Below are 24,345 nucleotides of genomic sequence, written 5' to 3'. Positions count from 1 at the left end.
TGGAGAACAGTGTGGAGATTCCTTAAAAAACTGGAAATAGAACTGCCATATAACCCAGGAATCCCAGTGCTGGACATACACACTAAGGAAACCAAAATTGATAGAGACACATGTACCCCAATGTTTATCGCAGCACTGTTGATAATGGCCAGAACATGGAAGCAACCTAGACCTCCATCAGCAGACAAATGGATAAGAAAGCTGTGATACATATACACAATGAAATATTACTCATCCATTAAAAATAATTCATTTGAATCAGTCCCAGTGAGGTGGATGAAACTGGAGCCTATCATACAGAGTGAAGTAAGTCAGAAAGAAAAACACCAATACAGTATACTAATGCATATATGTGGAATTTAGAAAGATGGTGATGATAACCCTATATGTAAGACAGAAAAGAGATACAGAGATAAAGCACAGACATTTGGACTCTTTGGGAGGAGGCGAGGGTGGAATGATTGAAAGAATAGCATTGAAACATGTATATTACCATCTGTGAAATACATCACCAGCCCAGGTTGATGCATGAGACAGAGCGCTCAGGGCTGGTGCACTGGGATGACCCTGAGGGATGGGATGGGGAAGGAGGAGGGAGTGGGATTCAGGATGTGGGACACATGTACACTGATTGCTGATTCATGTCAATATATGGCAAAAACCACTACAATATTGTGAAGCAATTAACCTCCAATTACAATAAATAAATAAATTTTTAAAAAAGCCAAAAAAGTTGCCAAATTAAATGAAATTAAGAAATTCCTTGAATGACACAAATTCCCAAAACTAACTCAAGAAGAAAGTGAAAACCCTAAATATCCCTAAATCTTTCAAAGTTATGGAACAGAAAACTCCAGGCCCATGTGACTTAACTAGTGAATGCTATGAAATACATGAAGGAGAAATATCACCAAGCCCATACAATTTGTTTCATAAAGTAGAGGAGAGGAAACACTTCTTAAATCATTTTATAAGACCACCCTTACAAAATACCAAAATGAAATGTTAGCAAATTTAATCCAGCAATATATAAAGCATTATGACCAAATGAGAGCTATCCCAAGAATGAAAGATTGGTTATGCATTAAAAAATCTTCAACCAGTGTTATTCATTATATGAAGAAAACACAGGAGAAAAACCAATATGATCATTTTGATAGATGCCGTAAAAGCATTTGACAATATTCCAGAACCACTATGATAAAACTCTCCAAAAACTAGGACTACAAACAGACTTTCTTAATCTGATCAAGGTCACCTACAAAACTCCTACAACTATCCTGATAGTGGAGGAAAATCTAATCCCTCCACTGGGGGTGGGGAAGGCTGCTGGCCTTGGATTTGGAGGGCTGCTGAGAGGCCTATCCAGTCAGGGGGTGAGGATCAAGAGGACTGATTGAATTACCTGCCCCTTCTCGGGAAGTGGCCCTTATCCAGTCACCTCCCATGGCACCAGTGGTTCCCTAGGAGACACACACCACCTCCCAGGCAGTGGTGCCCCAGCCCTTACCCCTGTGTTGAGTTGATCCCTTCCAGACACAGAAATAGACTTGCACCCAGCAGGCCAGGAGACACTAGGTCAACCTCACAGTTGAGGGCAACTGAAAGGTTGTTGCTGAATCACGCAAAGACACCAAGATTCTTGGCCCCTGGAGAAGAATTCAATCCGAGGCCAGAGATGAGGCTTGATCACTCAGAGCTTTTGTGTGATAAAGTATTATTAAAGTATAAAGGAGATAGAGAAAGCTTCTGACATAAGCATCAGAAGTGGGCAGAAGAGTACCCCTCTGCTAGTCTTCAGCTGGATGTTAAATAGTCACTAGCAGTCTGTTAATAAAAGAAAGGAACTTCTTAAAACTCAGCACCAGGACCCTCACCCATAAGATGCATTTTGGGATAATCTTGGCACCAAATGGTTCATCCTGGGCCATAAAATGATTAACTTGAATCTTGTAGAAGGGCAGATCACCATACAAATAGTTTTGTTTACATAGATTAGGGGAACAATACCTGAGTATAACACACTGGTTTGTCAAGTAGATTCTGAGCCATGAGGCAGAACCGACTTGAAGACAGAGTTTGGGGTACATTAGCATAGTTTAAGACAAACATTTCCATAAGAGAAACGCATTGGTTATCTCAAGGTTATCTCAAGGTTTGAGAATAGTTAACTTCAGGTGAAACCAGGTGTCATTATGGCAACACAATATTTTAAGAGAAACCTCCTTTTAAATTTGTATAGAGAAGGAAAAAATATCGATAGTTTGTTTCCTCCTGCCACTTAAGAGAGGTAAACATGTTTGACACTTGCAGGCTATTTCCTCCATTTGGAGACCCCTGGCCTTCCTGCCTGTTACCCTCTCACAGCTGTCACCTCCAGCCCTCTGGAGAGCTGCAAGACTTGTTCCTGGAGAGGGAAAGCCCGTGACAGTTGTGCTAGCAGAGGCCAAGTGACTAATGGTGTCCTGGAGGGTACTGCCCTTCCGAGAGCCCTTGTGTGCAGCTGGTCCCACTGGTGCATCTAGCCAGCCTGGGCTAAGCCCCCAGCCTGAAGGCCCCTGCAGTCTGTGCGCCTGCAGCCCCAAGAGGCCCAGCTTCATGCCATCTCCAGTGAGTCCAACAGCAGTCCTCGCTTCCCTCCCCAGACAGTCAAGCACAGCCCCCTCTGCATCCCTAGTCTCAGGACTCTAGAACTGGGTCCCATCCATCGCCATACAAAGGCACCTAGGCATGAACACAAGCACACACAGATGCCAATTTGCATGCCTCTGACCTGTGCTCTCTTTCATAAACACACACATGCCCATGTTCATGACCCTGTGCACAAGTACACGTACACTCATGTGCATCCACGTGACCACATGCTCTCTCACACACACATACACGCACATGTACTAGCACCAGTGCACTGGCACTTTCTCTCTCTCTTGAGGCACATGCACACACAGACTTGGACAGGCAGATGCCCGTGTTCGTGCACCTGCCTACAGACACACAAACGCACACGTGAGCTATGTGTGGGACACCAGAGGGACAGACCAGGCGTGGCCCAGGGGTGCCCGACTCCCTTCCAGAAGTCGATGACAAAGACCTGCGCTCAGCAGGATGGTCACCTGTGAGTGCGGCCAGGTTAGCAGCAGCACAGACTTGGAGGTGCACAGGGACTGGGGCTCACTTGAGGTTTGCAGGCTTGGACTGGAAACTGTCCTCAGCATGCACTGAGGAGTTGGGTGGGGTCTGTTTGAGCATGCGCACTGAGGAGCTGCCACCCCACACCCAGAGGCCTCACTGATAAGTGGTTTACCAGGGTTCTGGGCCCGAGGCAGGGCTGACTTAGAGCGCCCAGACCACGTGGGTGTGCATCTGCACAGGCACGTGGGGGTGATGTGGCACACTAATGCATGAAGTTTCAGCATGGGTGCCCATTGCCTGAGAGCCTGCAGTCATTGCGGGAACCAATGGTTGGTGGGAACCAATCATGAGGCAGTACCAGGGTGTGTGTGCCCAGGTGGTCTTATGTTGAACTGCAGGTCGCACTATAGGACTGGTGTCTGTAGGAACAGATCAGTCTTTCCCGCTGCGAAGGGAAGGAGAGGGGGTTCAAGATGGAGCCCGAGGCACACGATGGAGGAACCATGACAGCCAATGAAGATGCAGGTGCTGTGGCCTTTGTGGCAGACACAGCACATGGCAGCCACAGTGTGCCAGGTGGTGCTGGTGGCCGCAATGGCCCTGGTGACCCAGCTGGCTCTGGTGATGCCATCACTCATGGAGTTCCTGGTGGCGTCAGCAACCTGAATAATCCCAGAGGCCCCAGCGCTGCAGAAGAGTCAGACGGCGCAGCCTGTGTCATTCCACAGTTCCCAGGGCACCTCACATTCCAGGGCCTGGTCGAGATACTGCACCTAGGGCCAGAGTTCTGAGTAACCGTCCCCTCCAGTTGTATCCTATTCCAGGAGACTTGGTGGACTGGGCGGCTGCAGAGTTCAGGGTGTGGGCTAAGGGTGGTTTGGGGTGTTGCAGGTGGTGGGGTTTAAAGTGTAGGAGGAGGGTACTCTGGAGGGCTGGAGGGTATGTGTCAGGGGTGGTCTGGCTGCCAGGGGAAGGTAGTGAGAAAAAGCATTCTGAAGGGATCCAGAGGGTTGGGAGGTGATATCCAGGGTGTCTGGCAGTGTCCTTGTAGGAGAAAGCAGTTCTCTGTGAACAGGGAACCTGACTAACGTACAGGCAAAATGACTAGTGTGGATGGTGCCTTAACCGTATCTCCACCAGCAGCCGCACTGTGCCTTTCTCATCACACGAGGAGACAGACAATGCCGGTCACTTCCTGACTTGACGTACTCAACTGCAAGGGCGGATTCGGAAGGAGCTCAATGTTAATGGCCACATGTTGGTTCTGTCAGTTGTAAAGAGGGCAGGGGCCGGGCCCGGGAGGGGGTGGTGGGTGGTGGCCAGGGCCAGTCTCGGCCAAGGAATAGCCATGCTGCTGCTGCTGCTGCTAAGTCACTTCAGTTGTGTCCGACTCTGTGCGACCCCATAGATGGCAGCCCACCAGGCTCCCCTGTCCCCAAGATTCGCCAGGCAAGAATACTGGAGTGGGTTGCCATTTCCTTCTCCAGTGCATGAAAGTAAAAAGTGAAAGTGAAGTTGCTCAGTCGTGTCTGACTTTTAGCGACCTCATGGACTGCAGCCTACCAGGCTCCTCCGTTCATGGGATTTTCCAGGCAAGAATACTGGAGTGGGTTACCATTGCCTTCTCCAAGGAGGAAACATAATGGTGGGTTAAGCCTAAAGGAGTGTGGTGCTCTGGGCGTGTCGGTGGGCAGGAACGGAGTGGGGACATGCTCCTCTTCCTCCTCGTTGGGAACTTGAATTTCATTTTCCCTCGCTTTTAGCCGATTGACTGCTGAACACCATGCCCTTCTCCAGACGTCAGTCACCTTCTGTCGGGACCAGCTTTCCCAGGTGATGCGGGCCTTGCAGCACTTTGTGCCCCTCATTTTTGCTAAGCCTCAGCAGTGAAGAGGGGGTTAAACCTAGGCTATGTGCCCTAGCCTCAAGTGTCCTTCCCCAGGGCATTGCTTCCTGCAGTAATTTGACCGGGCTTCATCTTGTGTCTGTGCTGCTGCTTGAGGGCTCAGTGGCTTCATAGTTTGGTGATTGTTAACTGCAGAAAATAAAACTGAGCTACTGTGCTGTTTCTGACTTTATTTTTAGCTTCTGCACTTTCTCATACTGCATTTGTCTTTCAGTTGGAGGGGAGGTTCTGAGATCCAGATATTCAAGGAGTACAATGTAATTGAAAACAATGTTAGAAGTGGGAGAATAAGAAAGTTGTATACTGTCATTCAGTATTAATTTTGGAATATTTTCTCATTTTATAGTTATATTAAATATTAATATAAATTATCAGAGGCCTTCTCTGGTGGCTCAGATGGTAAAGAATCTGCCTGCAGTGTGCTAGACCGGGTTCAATCTCTGGGTTGGGAATATCCTCTGGAGAAGGTAATGGCAATCCACTTCAGTATTTTTGCCTGGAGAAATCTTGGACAGTGCAGCTTGTAGACTACAATTTATGGGGTTTCAAGGAGTCAGACTCCACAGAACAATTGCACTTTTCACTTTTCATATAACACCTGAATGATGTTGTTTTTCAGTCTATAATTCATGTCTGACTATTTGTGCCCTCATGGACTGTAGCACAACAGACTTGTCTGTCCTCCACTATCTCCTGGAATTTGCTCAAATACATGTCCATTTAGTGGGTTATGCTATCTGACCATCTCATCCTCTGTCTCCCCCTTCTCCTGTTGCTTTCAGTCTTTCTCAGCATCAGGGTCTCTTCCAGTTAGTTGGCCCTTCACATCAGGTAGCCAAAGTATAGGAGCTTCAGGATCAGCATGAGTCCGTCCAATGAATATTCAGGGTTGTTTTCCTTTAGAATTGACTGGTCTGTTCTTCTTGCAGTCCAAGTCCTCTCAAGAGTATCCTTGTATACTGAAACCTTGCTAAACTCACTAATTAACTGTAATAGCTCTTTTATAGATCCCATTGGACTTCATACATAGACAATCATTTTGTCTGTAAATAAATGCACATTTCTTTCTTTCTTTCCAATTGATGCATTTTAACTGATTTCTGTTAAAATGAAAGCTCCAACACTTTGGCCACCTGATGTGAAGAGCTGACTCATTTGAAAAGACCCTGATGCTGGGAAAGATTGAGGGCAGGAGAAGAGGACAACAGAGGATGAGATGGTTGGATGGCATCACTGACTCAATGGACATGGGTTCAGGTGGACTTTGGGAGTTGGTGATGGACAGGGAGGCCTTGCCTGCTGCGGTTCATGGGGTTGCAAAGAGTCGAACATGACTGAGTGACTAAACCGAACTGAACTGGAGCCCCCCAAAATAAACCTTTCACTTTTTCCACTGTTTCCCCATCTATTTCCATGAAGTGATGGGGCCCAAGGCTACGATCTTAGTTTTCTGAATTTTGTGTTTTAAGCCAACATTTTCACTCTCCTCTTTCACTTTCATCAAAAAGCTCTTTAGTTCTTCACATTCTGCCATAAAGGTGTTGTCATCTGCATATCTTAGGTTATTGATATTTCTCCTGGCAATATTGATTCCAGCTTGTGCTTCATCCAACCCAGTGTTTCTCATAATGTACTCTGCATATAAGTTAAATAAGTAGGGTGATAATATAAGCCTTGAGGTACTCCTTTTCCTATGTGGAACCAGTCTGTTATTCCATGTCCAGTTCTAACTGTTGCTTCCTGACCTACATACAGATCTGAAGATGCAGATCAGGTTGCCTGTTATTCCTGTCTCTTTAAGAACACTGCAAACAAATATCACTGGCATGTATGTCTAGAGTGCTCACAGTGTATGTAGCACACAGGGTTTGCCCTGGATCATGATGGCCTATGCTTTCCCAGTCTACAGTGCTGAGGCTCCAAGTTGCTCTGCAGGGGATCTCTCCAAAGTAGTCTCTGTGTTTCGTTCATGTCCCAGATGTAAATTTCTCAGGTTCAGGTTCTTGGGTATTCTGCAAGGGCACAGACTCACTTGTGTATGCGTTTTGTGCCCTTCCCAGGTCTGAACAGCTCAGGCGACCAGGAGCTTGGTGCGTGCAGTGTCCCAGGTGGGCTGTGCGTCTTAATCACCTCCCTGGTACTGGCCACTCAGTTTCCTGGGTGCGCCACAGAACACCATCTCAGGTGTGCCATGTGTCTCCTCTGGGGAGCTGATCTCAGGCTCTGACCTTCCTAGCAGATGTCAGCCATCCAGGATCCCAGGAAGACATGGTTACCAACAGGGAGCCTACCCACGCTTTGGTGGAGGATGCCGTCTCTGGGACAGATATTGCCCCTCACCTTCCGGCTCTGGCTGTTGGCCACCTTCAGTGTGGGAGGGGCCGGTCCACAGCTGCTAGCTGTGGTATTCACTCAGTCCTTTGTTCTATGAGAAGGCCAGGCTGCTCGTTAAGTCAGAGCTCTTCCTGGGAAAGTTATTGCCATTTTTTCATCCTTACCCTAAGCATGAAGCCCGTGACTCCCTGTCCAGCCCCTACTCACTGGTGGCAGATGTGAGCATCTGGGGTACTTCTCCACTGGCAGTTGCAGTTAAGTGCGTATTCTCTGCTGTTTTTTTTTTTTTTTTCCTTTCAGTTATGTTGCCCTCTGAGATTCCAAAACTCCCAACAAACCTGCTGGTGAGAGTGTTTCCTGATGTTTGGAAACTTCTCCTCCTTCACGACTCCCTCCCAAGGACGTGTCTCCATCCCTAACTCTTTTGTCTCCCTTTTTGTCTTTTATATTTTGTCCTACCTCCTTTGGAAGATAATGGGCTGCCTTTCTGGGTGCCTGTGTCCTCCGCTGGTGTTCAGAAGCTCTTTTGTGTCAGTTGCTCAGCATTCAAATGATCTTTTGATGAATTTGTTGGGGAGAAAGTGGTCTCCTGGTCCTATTCCTCTGCCATCTGAGGAGCGCCCCTAAATTGGCAATTTTATTCACAAACATTGTTCCTGATGTGCTGTGCTTAGTCGCTCAGTCGTGTCCAACTCTTTGTGACCCTATGGACTGTAGCCCGCCAGGTTCCACTGTCCACAGCGACTCTCCAGGCAAGAATACTAGAGTGGGTGGGTTCTCATGCCCTCCTCCCGGGGATCTTCCGAACCCAGGGATTGAACCCAGGTTTCTTGCATTGCAGGCAAATTATTTGCTGTCTTAGCTGCCAGGGAAGCCCAAGAATACTGGTGTGGGTAGGCTATCCCTTCTCAAGGGGACCTTCCCAAGCAAGAAATCGAACTGGGGTCTCCTACATTGCAGGAGGATTCTTTACCAGCTGAGCTACCAGGGAAGCCCTTACACCACCTGGTCTGTGGTATGTTATTATTATTTTATATGCCAGGCGAACCTGACAAATGGGCTTCCCAGATCGCTCAGTGTTAAAATAAAGAATCTGCCTGCCAAGCAGGAGACATGAGTTTGATCCCTATGTTGTGAAGCACCTCTAAAGAAGGAAGTGGCAACCCACTCCATTATCCTTGCCTGGAAAACCCTATGGACATACACAGAGGAGCCTGGTGGACTACAGTTCATGGTGTTGCAAAAGAGTTGGGCACAACTTAGTGACTAAACAACAAGCTGACAAATTCAGGGTTGGGAGTAAGAAACTGAATACTTTCATACCCAAATGTCTGGAGTTAAATCAATGCAAACTTTTTGGAGGGCCATTTGGTAAAATGTATAAAACATTTTAAAAAGAGATTACTTTTTGACCCAACAATCCTCCTTCTTAAATTAGAACTATTGTACATAATGCGTTGGTGGTAGTGGTTTAGTCACTCAGTCATGTCCAACTTGTGGGACCGCATGGACTGTAGCCCACCAGGCTCCTCTCTCCATGGGATTTCCCAGGCCAGAATGCTGAAGTGGGTTGCCATATCCTTCTCCACATAATGAGTTACACAAAAACAAATGTACCAGAATATTCATTTCAGCATTGTTTGTAATACTGAAAAATTGCAAACAGCCTAAAGGCCTATATACAAGAGATTGGTTCAAATAACTATGGATTATACATTTTGAAAAATATTATATAACTCTTAAAAGCACTGTGGATGGTGCAGGCCTAGCTGTATCCACTCTGTGGCCCACTTTTGTGTCAATTTTTGGTGCCCTGTCTGGAAAGGGATGGCCCTCCTCCTTGTCTCCTTCCTCTAGTTGCCCCTTGCAGTGTCCCTCCCCTCTTTTGACTCATTGGGCTCCTTTTCCACCATGATATGAGTTCATCAGCAAGGAGCTAATCCATTAGCAACAAAATAGGCCTATTTCTACCTTGAAGTAATAAAGAAGGGCCAAGTCTTCAGGCCACATTAGTTAAGTAAGAAATAAATTTATGAACATTCAATTCACTAATAGTCAAGACTTTACTACTGCAAGTGAAAAACAAGTGAAAGAAAAATGACCCAAAATACCCCATTGGTTTTTAAGCCAAAGGGATAATTTCTTGGTCTGTGCAACTACAAGGTACAGAGATAGCTTGTCTTCAGGCATGGCTGGATCCAGCATTTTGTTCCATGAGATTTACCTTCTTGCTCCAGTTCATGCTCTGTCCTTTGCCAGCCTGCCTCCCCTAGAGACCTGAAGTGTCACTGGTTGGATGATATCACCACAGCAGGAGGAAAGTGGTCCTCCAATGGCCAGGCCTGAGCCATATACCTACCCCCGGAATCAAAGGTGAAGTCAACTCTATCACAATCACAATGGCCTAGAGAAAAGGAAAGGGGCAATTTTCCAGGGTGACATTATACCAGTACCAAGAGAAGGAAAATGGATGCTGGGTTACAAAATCCATACATATCTTTGACAGTGGTATAGACTTTTCATCAAATTCAAAATCAAGTTCCAATGTTTTAAAGGAACAAGACTGGGAATGGTTATTTCTTAATCTAAAAGAGCATGCATGCTCAGTCGCTCAGTCATGTTCAACTTTTTACAACCCCATAGACTGTAGACCACCAGGCTCCTCTGTCCCTGGAATTTTCCAGGCAAGAACACTAGAGTGGGTTGCCATTTCCTTCTACAAGGGATCTTCTCAATCCAGGCTTTGAAGCTGCATCTCTTGCATCTCCTGCATTAGCAGGCAGATTCTTTACCACTGTGCCATTTGGGAAGCCCATTAATATAATAGAGCAGACAATTAGTTTCCCAAATAAAGAAAATACTTATGTCAGGGACTTCCCTGATGGTCCAGTGGCTAAGCCTCCACACTCCCAATGCAGGGGGCCCAGGTTCAATTCCTGGTGAGCCAACTAGATTCCACGCACCGCAACTATTAAATAAGAGCTTGCATGCTGCATTGAAGATCCTGCATGCTCCAACTGAGACCCGCACAAATTTAAAAAATATCAAAAGTAATACCTACAGTCACATGGTGGGAGCATACTGTTAAGAATAAGAACATATCATATCCTTACAGATTCCCAACTTCTTCTGATTTCTTTCTTTTTTCTTTGTTTAGTTGCTTAGTTGTGTTCTACTCTTCAACCCTATGGATTGTAGCCCACCAGGATCCTCTCTCTATGGGATTTCCCAGGCAAGAATACTGGATGGGTTGTCCTTTCCTACTCCAGGGGATCTTCCTGAATCATGGATGAAACCCAAGTCTCCTGCATTGGCAGGTGGATTCTTTACCACTGAGCCACCAAGGGATGGGCTTACTCTGATTTACTGAATCTTTATTCAGTGAAGATGCACATTTACTTTTTTTCAGTTTTAACACTGTGTCACTTCCAGGTGGCACACTGGTAAAGAATCTGCCTGCCAATATAGGAGATGTCATTTTGATCCCTAGGTCAGGAAGATCCCCTGGAGGTAGAAATTGCAACCCACTCGAGTATTCTTGCCTGGAAAATTCCATGGACAGGGGAGCTTGGCAGGCTATAATCCATGGGGTTGCAAAGAGTTGAACACAACTGAGTTACTGAGCACATCTTATCTGCAGATAACCTGATCATACATGAAGAAAATATGTTGTAATTCACAGAACTACTAAAACTATCAGGAAATTTGGTTAGGTTGCAGGAAATACTAGACACTGGAGGGAGCTAACTCCTCCCCCCAAAACTTAATTAATTGTCCCCAAACTTCTACATTGAACTGAAACAAGGTCAGTAGGCCATAAAGTTATAGTTCTAGTGTTTCTGAGTTGTTTGATCTTCTGCAAGCTAAGCTTGTTACTTTGGGAGGAATCAGACCTACTGATAAATGGTGGTAGGCAAACTAGAATTCTGGTGGGAGGGCACACTTTTGAGTAGCAACCACCTACTGTAGATGAATAGCCTTAAAAAAATCAATAGAAAAGTGAATTTTTAACTAAGTATTTGTACCCTTTGGAATCTATCTTGAGGAAATAACCAGTCAGGCAAAGACTTTTACAGAAGAATTGCACTGAATCACTATTAGGGACAAATGGAAACATTAAATGTTTAACACTGACATTACAGTACTTCTTTTATGCATCCAAATACATGTTTTTGAAGAAATTTTAGAAGGAGAAAAAGCTTATATGTTAAATTAATTTCAAGAAAAATCAATCCTGAACTTTCAACAATTACATTATTGTTATATATGCAGTGACAGTCACTCCTCCATTGTCCAACACTGCAACCCCATGGACTATACAATCCATGGAATTCTCCAGGACACAATACTGGAGTGGGGTTGCCTTTCCCTTCTCAGGGTATTTTCCCAGCCCAGGGATGGAACCCAGGTCTCCCACATTACAGGCGGATTCTTTACCAGCTGAGCCAAATATTGCCACTATAAAACTAAGAAAATATTCTAAAATACTGACAGCAGTTAACGCTGAATGACAAGACATAATACATTTTAATTTTTTTTCCATTTCCTAAGTTGTCTTCAATACACTGTACTACTAGACTATCTGAAGCCCAGAACCTTCCCTTGAAACCAAGGACAAAGGCAAGAAACTGTAGAGGTGCAGTATTTGAAAATATATTCAGACACAGAATGATAGTTCAGCTTCATTTTATGGTACAAGAAATATTGAAACACCCTCCTCCTCCAGCCAGAGAAAACAACAGGGCCAAGAGTGCCCAAAGGCCAGTATAAGGAAAAAATTAGGCCCCCACAATAAATCAGCAACCAGTGTAGGAATCAATGTCCTGGGGAAGGATGCACTGCCTAGGTTAATTTTAGGTGCTCTTTTTGGCCTAGGCTTAGGGATAACCGGGTCACAAAGTACCCTGTCATTGGTTGGTTGATCCTAAGCAACTAGAAAAGCTGCTTAAGACAGGAGATAATGGAAATTCGGAGCTGGCCACCATCTTCAACAGTCAGTTGTCTAAAAGGGAGGGGAAAAAGAATAATTAAATATGTTAACTGTTCCCCTAATCCTCTCTACCCCCTCAGCTGCTGACAGGCTCAGTGTACATGTCTACATCCTTAGACTTCACCTTTGGGGGGTCTCCAATTGACTATTAGAATAAACCCAGACACCTGCCACCCTCCCAGGTCCCTTTGCAAACTAACATTGCTGGGATGCTGCTGTTCACTGTGAGCGCCTTCCCTACTGCCCTGTGGTAGGGCTAGACGTGTGGGGTCAGGAAATGGCCAGCCATCTCTGCCTCCATGGGTGATGGGATCTGCAGTATGATGGAGCTGGTAGCAGTGAGGTTAAGGGACCATCTCACATCAACCTTGCCTGTGCCTCAGACCTACTCTTCACTTGGAGGCCTGTTTCCTTCTGTCCGTTCTCACTTATCTTCATCCCCACCCCAAGTCTGCTTCATGCCCTTCCAGTCCCTCAGGCCATCTCCCCACTCCATCTCTCCATGCCACCACTGACCCATACCCGCAAGGCCAGGCCCTCCAGCCATCTTTTTGTTCTCCCTCCCTACACCCCTTCCGATCCCCAGGCTGACCACCTTCTCTCCATTCCACTGTCTACAGGAGGCCCATTCCTCCCCACTCCAGGCCCAGCCCCTTGCCTCTCTTCAAATAGGATACAAATTGTGAAGTTGACTTCTTGGTCCTCCAGCCATGTGTGGCACATGCCTATCAAGTCCTGATGCAACATTTACACCAGGCCACGTCCCAGCGTGTCCTCCTGTCCCCTGACCGGCATGGCAACCAGGCCCTAGCACTGCATGTCCACCTGGTCCCCAGCACATCGTGGCCACCGGGCCCCACCAAGGGCTGTCCGCCCAATCGTGGCAAGGTGTCTCTGCTAGGTCCCTGAGGGTGAGGTGCCTGTGCCAGCTCTGGGGCTCCAGCCATGGCTGCGCCTGCTTCTCCCATGCTTCTGAGGCCCTGGTGCCCTTCAAAGCCATCTGGGTCACCAGGTTCATCCACACCTCCCTGGCCTTCAGCACCTCCCGTCACGCCACCTCCGCTTGCACCTGGGTCTGCGGCCTCCAGAACCACTCACGCTGCAGTTTAGCCCACCAAGACCAGCCGGACAGTCTGAGGGGCTGAGACACCCAAAGGAAACCATGCCCCTGGGCGGGTGACGTTACTATGGGTGCCGAGAACACCTATGCAATCAGGCCCTGACAGCAGTCCCTGGATGGCCCTCGTAGGTGGTTATGAGCACATGACTGTTTCCCGCCAAATGTGGAAACACCAAGTGAGCCCCTTCTCCTTACACCTCTGCTGCCATGTTCACGAGACCAGCCTACTGACTTCAGCTTCTGGAAGGGAATCAAGCACCAGGGCCAGGCGAGATCTGTCCCATTCATCTTCCACACGTAGCTCAAGTCTGCATCCTTGTCTGTGCATGTGGGCATGTGCAGGTGCATGCACATGGGTGTGCGCCGGAACCCGTCCCTGGAGTCCTGAGACCAGGAATGCAGAGTGGGCTGTTCCTGCCCGCCTGGAGAGGGAAGTGGGGACTATTGTTGGGCCCACTGGGGAAGGCCTGGGGCAGGGCCACTTGGGTGTCCAGGCACACAGACTATAGGAACTGCAGGGTGTGGGCATGCCCTGGGCCCATCAGAAGCACCAGAGGAACTGGCTAGACTCAAGGGCTGAGGGAAGGGCCATGTTCCTCTGGACACTGCCCAGTCTCTTGCCTTCTGTTTGCACAATGCTCATGGGCTTTCCCTCTCTAGGAACAGACTTGAGGCTCTCCAGAGGGCTGGAGGTACCTGGGGACCTCAACTGGGAGGTGACCCTGTGTCTGCTGGCCTGCTGGGTGCTGGTTTACTTCTATGTATGGAAAAGGGTCAAGTCAACAGGCAAGGTACAGCCGGGGGAGACCCCGGGGCTGGGGCAGCACTGCCTGGGCGTGGGGTGCATCTGCCAGACCACTGGGGCCACGGAAGGTGACTGCATCAGGGATTGTACTTCAATCCGGCCCCTGAGCCCCACCCCCTGGCCGGAGAGTCCTCTCAGCCCTCCAAATCCAAGGCCAGCAGCCTTCCCCCACCCCCACTGGAGGTGAAGAGGCACCAGCAGTGGCTGACCATTTCCTGTGTGTGGGGCATCCCTGTCCCAGCTTCCTACCCTCCCAGTTTCTGTTGATTCTGGCTCCCAGTCAGTTTTAGGGTGTGCAAAGACTTGGTCTACTGCTTGTGTCTGTCCCCTGCTCTGTGGCCAAGAGGACCCCAGCAGGGAGCCTGGACATGTCAATGTATGGCAAAACCAATACAATATTGTAAAGTAACATAAATAAATAAATTTATATTAAAAAATAAAAAGATAAATAAAATTTTAAAAAGAAGTAAACATTTAGGTCAGTATTTCTAATTCTTGGAATATATTAATACTTTAAGGAAATAACCATTAATGGAAAGATTTATACATTCCACTAATCATTAACCATAGTACTATAAAAAGTGGAAACAACTTAAATGTTCCATAATTATATTATTATTATTTTTTATTTAAAGACCCAATCTTAATTTTTTGGCCATGCCACATGACATGTGGGATCTTAGTTCTGCTGCCAGGGATTGAACCTGCAGCCCTTACACTGGAAGTGCAGAGTCTCATCCACTGGACCGTCTGGGAATTCCCAATAATTACATTATGATGCATCTTATGTCTGTTCAATAACACTTTTCTTAAGAGATTTTAGAAAGTGGAAAAGCTAGTATATTAAATGAAAAAAAATTCAGGAAAAAACTTAAACTTGGTAAGTTCTACATCACATGCTCTTATACATTTAATGTGCAAGTACCACCAGAAAATATTAAATGTCGACAGTAATTAGTGCTGAACATAGGGCTCAGTTTTCATTGTCTGAAATTGTTTTCAATTCCCTTGTAACTGAATTCAAATATCTGAATTTCAGAACCTTCCCTCTAACACAAGAACAAAGACAAAAAGTGTTTTTAAAATCCAGAAGTGCATTAGCTGAAAGGAAACTGGGGCACAAAAAGTGACTTAGTTTTATTTTCTGCTGTAATAAACACTGAAGCATCCCACTCCTCCAGCAGCAGGGAAACAAAGCAAGTGAACCAAGAGAGACCAAAGGCCAGTACAGGCCAAAACTTAGACTCAAATAACAAAGTGGCAATGACTCTTAGGTTGAATTCCCTATGCCCTGCCGAGTAGGGGACACAAGGTTAGGCCTCAGCCCCTTTCCTCAGCTTAGGCTTTGGCGAGGTGGGATCCCAAGGCTCCGAATGTTCCGAATCACCAGGGAAAGCTGATCGAGGAATGGGTTCAGGGAAAGTCGGATGAAAGCAAGTTCTTCAGCAGTCCATCTACTAAAAGCAGGGAAAAAAAAAATCAGGTTAAAGGGAAGATTGCTCCTGTAGGTCCAGGGTACCAGCCCTCCTCCTTATACCAAGCCCCTCAGTGTCTCCATCATAGCATGCTTAAGAGGGAGCTCAGACCACAGCACCTGCCACCCCCCACTCCCCAAGGCAAGCTCGTCTGGAACTGACACAAGCAGGTCACTGCCATTCACTGCAAATTCCTTCCGAATCAATCCTTGGTGGCGTTGGGCATCTGGGAGCAGAGATCTGCGAGCCATGTCTGCCTCCAGGGCTGATTGGAAAGGCACTCTGAGTGTGCTGGGAGAGACACGGTTAAGGCACCATCCATTACAGAATTTGCTGGTATCTCGGACTTCCTCACACCTCAGAGGCCCGTTTTTACCCCAGGATGCCCATGCTCCCGACCACAACCTGAGACCACCCTCAGCTGCCTCCGTAACCCTTCAGTCCATCTTCCCCGCCCTCCAGGCTCCTCAGGCCTTGACGACCCCCTTTCCGGCCAGGCTGCGCAGTCCTGCTGCCCCGGATCGCCCCCGTGCTCCCTTCTATCCCTTCCTCAGGCTGCCGGCATGTTTCCCACCACCATACCACTGACTGTGCCCAGGGAGGCTCCATGAAAAGGATACAGCACCACCTCTCCACGTCTAGGCCTTACAGCCAAGGGTGCTACATCTCCAGCAGATCCTAGGCCATCTGGTGCCCGCTCACCCTGGGGACGAGCTACAGCAGCTTCCATCACCGCTCTTCCTCTGCCAAACACACCCCGGCCTTCTGGGGCCTGGTGAACATCCTCACCTTCAGCGCTGCCTGAACCACTCTGGCAAGCGGGTGTTCTGGAGCTCCGCTGGTCATCTCGGCCCTCTGCACCACCGGCGCCACCACCCGACGCCTGCATGGCTGCCGCGAGTCTCCCTCAGACCGCAAATAAGGGGCGGAGAGACTGGGCCCCTCACGAAGTCCCTCCCCTTCTGCGCAAGGACGCGAAAATTGCGCCTGCGCATACACCCCAGCCACCCACGGGCTGCTATGGAGACCCCTGGAGGCTGGCGGAACCCACCTCCCTCACAATGCCACGCTCCTTTCAGGTGCCCCCTGATGCGCCTGCGCACATGGGCCCGTCTAGTGCTGGCTCAGACGGTGTGGGATGGACCCCGCCAAGTGTCCAAAGAGTCGCCACTGAGACACAAATGCCGACTTTCCAGTCTCAAGGCCTAAAGCTAGTTCCACAATGCAACTTTGATTTCTCCAGCGTATGCCACAGAAGGGTCTCACTGGAGTAAGGTGGGAGTCGAGGGCAAGGGGCCAAGCCACACGACCCACCAGCATCCCTTCTCTGCCCACTCCACATCATACGTGTGCTCTTTGACCGTAGTGATAGCTAGCACTTCCTATGGTCTTTGCGTTATTTCAGGTGCTTTCATGTGTTCATCCATCACGTCAGTTTTCAGATAGTATTGCCGTGGCCCAGGCCTCCTTTGTGGCTCAGCTGGTAAAGAATCTATCTGCCTGTAGTGCGGGAGACCTCGCTTTGATCCCTGGGTTGGGAAGATCCACTCAAGAAGGGAAAGGCTACCCACTCCAGTATTCTGGCCTAGAGAATTCCATGGACTGTATAGTCCATGGGGTCACAAAGAGTCAGACACAACTGAGCGACTTTCACTTTACTTCACTTCATAAAATGAGAAAATACTCCAAAAGTAATACTGAACGGCTGTACACTACTGTCTTATTGTCCCGCTTCTTACATTGTCTTCACTAATGTTGTACTCCTTGAATATCTGGATCTCAAAACCTCCCCTCCAACCAGAAGCCAAATACAGTATTAGGAAGTGCAGAAGCTAAAACTAAAGTCAGAGACAGCACAGTAGCTCAGTTTTATTTTCTGCAGGTTAACAATCACCAAACAAACGATGTGGACCTTGAGACTCCCAAGCAGAAGCAGAAGCACAAGCACAAGATGAAGCCCAGTCCATCTACTGCAGAAATCAATGCCTTTGGGAAGGACACTTGAGGCTAGGGCACATATGGTAGATTTAACCCTGACTTTCATGCAGAGGCTTAGTAAAAGGAGGGGGGGCATATAGTGCTGCAAGGTCCAGATCACCAGGGAAATCTTCTGCAGACAGAGGGCAATGGACGTCTGGAGCATGACATGGTCTTCAGCACTCAATCGGTTAAAAGGGAGGGAAAATGAAATTCAGTCAGGCATGTCCTTCCTCCGTCCCCACACACTGACAAGCCCAGAGCACCACACTTCTCCTTTAGGCTTAACCCTCCATTATGGCTCCTCCTGGGCCGAGACTGGCCCTGGCCACTGCCTACCACCCTCTTCCCAGCCCGGGCCCCAGCCCCCTTTAGAACTGACAGAACCAGCAGGCAGCCATTAACATTGAGCTCCTTCTGAACTGATGCTCACAGTTGAGTACTTTGAGACAGTAAGTTGTGGGAGAGTTTTGCCTGAGTGAGCGATGTGAAAGATATGATGAGCCTGCTGGTGGAAATATGGTTAAGGCACCATCCACATTTCTCATTTTGCCTGTCCGTCAGGCTCCCTGCTCATGGTGACCCATCATCTCCCAAACGGCCGCCGCGAGACACCTTGGATATCACCATCCTGACCCTCTGGATCCCTTCAGGTTGATTTTCTTCACCACCATCCCCCGGCAGCCAGACCAACCCTGACCCATACCCTTCAGCCCCTCAGAGAACCCTCCTCCTACACTTTAGGCCCCGCTGCCTGCAATCCCTCAAACCACTCCTAGCCTACACCTAGGCCACACCTAGCTCACCCTGCGACTGAGGCTCCTGGAATAGGACACAACTGAAGGGGTCGGTTACTCAGAACTCTGGCTCCAGGTGCAGTGTCTCTTCCACACCCTGGTGCATGGAGTGACCCCAGGATCTCAACTTTCCTGCAGTGCTGGGGCCTCTGGGATCACCCAGTTTTCCAGGGTCACCAGGGACTGTAGGACTGATGGTGTCACCAGGGCCAGCTGGGTTGCCAGTGCCATCGCTGCCACCATCACCACTGGGCACACCTTGGCTGACATGTGCCATGCCCGCTACAAAGGCCATGGCACCTGCGTCTTCATCGGCTGCCCTCGTGGTTCCTCCACCGTGTGCCCCTCCCCCTCCCTATGCGTCGGGAAAGACTGAACCCTCCCTATAGAACCCAGCCCTGTAGTGCGACCTGCAGCTCAGCATCGGCAGAGCGCCTGCACAGTCACACTCTGGTCCTGCCTCATGATTGGTTTCCGCCAACCATTGGCTTCCACGGTGGCTGCAGGCTCTCGGGCAATAGGCGCTCCCTGCAGAAGCTTTACGCATTTGCGTGGTATGTCACCCCAATGAGCCTGCACAGACACACTCACGTGGTCTGGTCCCTCTAAGTCAGCCCTGCCTCAGGCCCGGAAACCTGGTAGATGGCTTAGCCAGGAGGCCTCTGGGTGGCGCTCCACCCTTTAGTGTGTCTGCAGCTCCTCAGTGCGCATGCTCAAACAGACCCTGCCCCCCGTCCTCAGGGCACGTGCCTGTTTCCAGTCCAAGCCTGCAAACCCCAAGTGAGCCTCGTCCGCTGTGCACCTCCAAGACTGCACTGCTGCCAACCTGGCCACGCTCACAGGTGAGCATCCTGCTGAGCGCAGGTCCTTGTCATCGACTTCTGGAAGGGAGTTGGGCATCCCTGGGTCAGACTTGGTCTGTCCTTCTGGTGTCCTGCACGTAGCTCATGTGTGTGTGCATGTGTGTGCGTGTGTGTCCATGTGCGCGTGGGCAGGTGCATGCACATGGGCATCTGATGTGCATGTCTGTGTCTGTGTGTGCCCAAGAGAGTGCCTGTGCACAGGTGCTAGTCCATGTGCGTGTGAGAAAATGGGTGTGCAGAGGTGCATGCACATAGGTATGTGCATGTGTGTTTGTGGAGGTGCTTGCAAATGGGCGTTCGCATGTGCATGTGTGTGTGAGAGAGCATGTGGTCAGGTGCATGCACATGGATATTGGCATCTGTGTGTGCTTGTTTTCATGTGCAAGTGCCTTCGCATGGTGGTGCATGGGGACCCTGTCCTGGAGTCTAGAGAATAGGAATGTGGAGTGTGTTGTGCTTGCCTGCCTGGGGAGGGAAGCTGGGACTGCTGTTGAACTCACTGGGGATGGCATGGGGCAGGGCCACTTGGGGCTCCAGGCACACAGACTACAGAGGCTCCAGGCTGGGAACTTACGACAGGCCCCCCAGAAGCACTGGCTGGACCAGCTGCACTCAAGGGTTGCCGGAAAGGCAATGTCCCCCATCACACTCCCAGTCCCTTGGCCTCTTCTGGCATGAAACTCATGGGCTTTCCCTCTCCAGGATCAAAGTCTTGTGGCTCTCTGGAGGGCTGGAGGTGCCGGGGCCCTCAACTGGGAGGTGACCCTGTGTCTGCTGGCCTGCTGGGTGCTGGTTTACTTCTGGGTCTGGAAAGGGGTCAAATAAACCCACACAGTACACCCAGGGTTGATGACAGGGCTGGGGCAACACTGCATGGGAGGTGGAACCACTGGTGCCATGGGAGGTGACTGGATCAGGGCCACTGCCCGAGGAGGGGACAGGTACTTCAATCAGGCCCCTTGATCCCCACCCTCTGGCTGGATAGGTCTCTCCATGGCCCTCTGAATCCAAGGCCAGCAGCCTTCCCCCACTCCCAGTGGAGGGATTAGATTTCCTTCATTATCATGTTAGCTGCAGGAGTTTTTTAGTTTACCTTGATCAGATTAAGAAAGTCTGTTTGTAGTCCTAGTTTTCTGACAGTTTTTATCATAGCAGTTGTTGAATATTGTCGAATGCTTTTATGGCACCTGTGGACATGATCATATGGTTTTTCTCCTGTGTTTTCTTCATATGATGAATAACACTGGTTGATGATCTTTTAATGCATAACCAATCTTTCATTCTTGAAATAGGTCTCATTTGGTCATAATGCTTTATATATTGCTGGATTAAATTTGCTAACATTTCATTGTTTGTGCTTAACTTAATGAAGAATATTGGTCTATGGTTTTCTTTTCTTGCAGTGTCTTCATTGGTTTTGGTATTTGTAAGGTTGACCTCATAAAATGATTTGAGAAGTGTTTTCTGTCCTCTGCTTTCTGAAAGAATTTGTATGGGTTTGGTGATATTTCTCCTTTACCTATTTCATAGCATTCACTAGTTAAGTCACATGGGACTGGAGTTTTCTGTTCCATATCTTTGATAGATTTATTCCATATCTTTGATAGATTTTTTTCCATATCTTTGATAGATTTAGGGATATTTAGGGTTTTCATTTTCTTCTTGAGTTAGTTTTGAGAATTTGTGTCATTCAAGGAATTTCTTAATTTCATCTAAATTGGCAAATTATTTTCTTGCTTTTCTTTTTTTTAAAAAAATTATTTATTTTAATTGAAAGCTAATTACTTTACAACATTGTAGTGCTTTCTGCCATACATTGACATGAATCAGCCATGGGTGTACATGTGTCCCCCATCCTGAATACCCCTCCCACTTCCCTCCCCATCCCATCTTTCAGCGTCATCCCAGTGCACTGGCCCTGAGTGCCCTGTCTCATGCATCGAACCTGGACTAGTGATATATTTCACATGTGGTAATATACATGTTTCAATGCTATTCTCTTAAATCATTCCACCCTCACCTTCTCCCACAGAGTCCAAAAGTCTGTTCTTTATCTCTGGGTCTCTTTTGCTGTCTCGCATACAGGGTCATCATTCCCATCTTTATAAATTCCATATATATGCATTAATAGACTGTATTACTGTTTTTCTTTTTGACTTACTTCACTCTGTATAATAGGCTCCAGTTTCATTCACCTCATTAGAACTGATTCAGATGCATTCTTTTTAATAGCTGAGTCATATTCCATTGTGTATATGTACCACAGCTTTTTTATCCATTCATCTGCCGACCGATATCCAGGTTGCTTGCATGTCCTGGCCATTGTAAACAGTGCTGCGATGAACATTGGGGTACACATGTCTCATTCAATTCTGGTTTCCTCAAATGTGTATGCCCAGCAGCAGGATTGCTGGGTCATATGGCAGTTCTGTTTTCAGTTTTTTAAGGAATCTCCTCACCATTCTACATAGTGGCTGTATTAGTTTGTATTCCCGCCAACAGTGTAGGAGGGTTCCCTTTTCTCTGCACCCTCTCAAGCACTTATTGTCTGAAGCTTTTTTGATAGCAGCCATTCTGACTGGCATAAGATGGTACCTCATTATGGTTTTGATTTGCATTTCTCTGACAATGAGTGATGTTGAGCATCGCTACATGTGTTTCTAGCCATCTCTATATCTTCTTTGGAAAAATGTCTGTTTAGTTCTTTGGCCCATTTTTTTGATTGGGTCATTTATTCTTCTGGGATTGAGCTGAATGAACTGTTTGTATATTTTTGAGATTAATTCTTTGTCAGTTGCTTTTTTTTTGCTATTATTTTTCCCATTCTGAAGGCTGTCTTTTCACCTTGCTTATAGTTTCTTTGGCTGTGCATAAGCTTTTCAGTGTAATTAGGTCCCATTTTGTTTATTTTTGCTTTCATTTCCATTACTCTGGGGAGTGGGTTATAGAGGATCCTGCTGTGATTTATTTCAGAGAGTGTTCTGCTTATGTTTTCCTCTAGGAGTTTTATAGTTTTTGGTCTTACATTTAGATCTTTAATGCATTTTGAGTTTATTTTTGTGTATAGTGTAGGAAAGTGTTCAGGTTTCATTCTTTTACAAGTGGTTGACCAGTTTTCCCAGCACCACTTGTTAAAGAGATTGTCTTTTCTCCATTGTATATTCTTGCCTCCTTTGTCAAAGATCAGGTGTCCATAGGTGCGTGGATTTATCTCTGGGCTTTCTATTTTGTTCCATTGATCTATATTTCTGTCTTTGTGCCAGTACCATGCTGTCTTGATGACTGTGGTTTTGTAGTAGAGCCTGATGTCAGGCAGGTTGATTCCTCCAGTTCCCTTTTCTCAAGATTGCTTTGGCTATTTGAGATTCTTTGTATTTCCATACAAAATGTGAAATTATTTGTTCTAGCTCTGTGAAAAATACCATTGGTAGCTTGATAGGGATTGCATTGAATCTATAGATTGCTTTGGGTGGTATCCTCATTTTCACTATATTGATTCTTCCAATCCATGAACATGGTATATTTCTCCATCTATTTACGTCCTCTTTGAATTCTTTCACCAGTGTTTTATAGTTTTCTATATATAGGTCTTTATTTATTTTTTCTTTTTTTTTTAATTTTAAAATCTTTAATTCTTACATGCATTCCCAAATATTAGGTAATGTATTCCAAAGTATTTTATTCTTTTTGTTGCAATGGTGAATGGAATTGTTTTCTTAAATTATCTTTCTGTTTTCTCATTATTAGTGTATAGGAATGGAAGGGATTTCAATGTGTTGTTTTTATACCCTGCAACTTTACTATATTCATTGATGAGCTCTAGTAATTTTCTGGTGGAGTCTTCAGGGTTTTCTATGTAGAGGATCGTGTCATCTGCAAACAGTGAAAGTTTGACTTCTTCTTTTCCAGTCTGGATTCTTTTATATTTCTTTTTCTGCTCTGATTGCTGTGGCCAAAACTTCCAAAACTATGTTGAATAGTAGTGGTGTGAGTGGGGACCCTTGTCTTGTTCTTCATATTAGGGGAAATGCTTTCAATTTTTCACCATTGAGGATGATGTTTGCTGTGGTTTTGTCATATATAGCTTTTATTATGTTGAGGTATGTTCCTTCTATTCCTGCTTTCTGGAGGGTTTTAATCATAAATGGATGTTGAATTTTGTTAAAGGCTTTCTCTGCATCTATTGAGATAATCATATGGCTTTTATTTCCCAGTTTGTTAATGTGGTGTATTACATTGATTGATTTGTGGATATTGAATAATCCTTGCATCCCTGGGATAAAGCCCACTTGGTCATGATGTCTGATCTTTTTAATATGTTGTTGGATTCTGGTTGCTAGAATTATGTTAAGGATTTTTGCATCTATGTTCATCAGTGATATTGGCCTGTAGTTTTCTATGTTTGTGGCATGTTTGTCAGGTTTTGGTATTAGGGTGATGGTGGCCTCATAGAATGAGTTTGAAAGTTTACCGTCCTCTGCAATTTCCTGGAAGAGTCTGAGTAGGATAGATGTTAGCTCTTCTCTGAATTTTTGGTAGAATTCAGCTGTGAAGCTGTCTGGACCTGGGCTTTTGTTTGCTGGAAGATTTCTGATTACAGTTTCAATTTCCGTGCTTGTGATGGGTCTGTTAAGATTTTCCATTTCTTCCTGGTTCAGTTTTGGAAAGTTGTACTTTTCTAAGAATTTGTCCATTTCTTCTAAGTTGTCCATTTTATTGGCATATAGTTGCTGATATTAGTCTCCTATGATCCTTTGTATTTCTGTGTTGCCTGTTATGATCTCTCCATTTTCATTTCTAATTTTATTGATTTTATTTTTCTCCCTTTGTTTCTTGATGAGTCTGGCTAATGGTTTGTCAATTTTACTTATCTTCTCAAAGAACCAGCTTCTGGCTTTGTTGATTTTTGCTATAGTCTCATTTGTTTCTTTTGCATTTATTTCTGC

General features: G+C 46.7%; 1 pseudogene; it reads right to left on the bottom strand.

The window, feature by feature from the left end:
- Window positions 1–16,491: 16,491 nt before the first annotated feature.
- Window positions 16,492–24,345, bottom strand: part of LOC102187758 — a 50,916-nt pseudogene continuing 43,062 nt past the window's right edge.

This window comes from Capra hircus, unplaced genomic scaffold, assembly GCF_001704415.2.
Source record: "Capra hircus breed San Clemente unplaced genomic scaffold, ASM170441v1, whole genome shotgun sequence".
NCBI classification, from domain to species: domain Eukaryota; kingdom Metazoa; phylum Chordata; class Mammalia; order Artiodactyla; family Bovidae; genus Capra; species Capra hircus.
The sequence above is the reverse complement of the archived record's forward strand: the minus strand, read 5'-3'. Positions and strand labels throughout refer to the sequence as shown.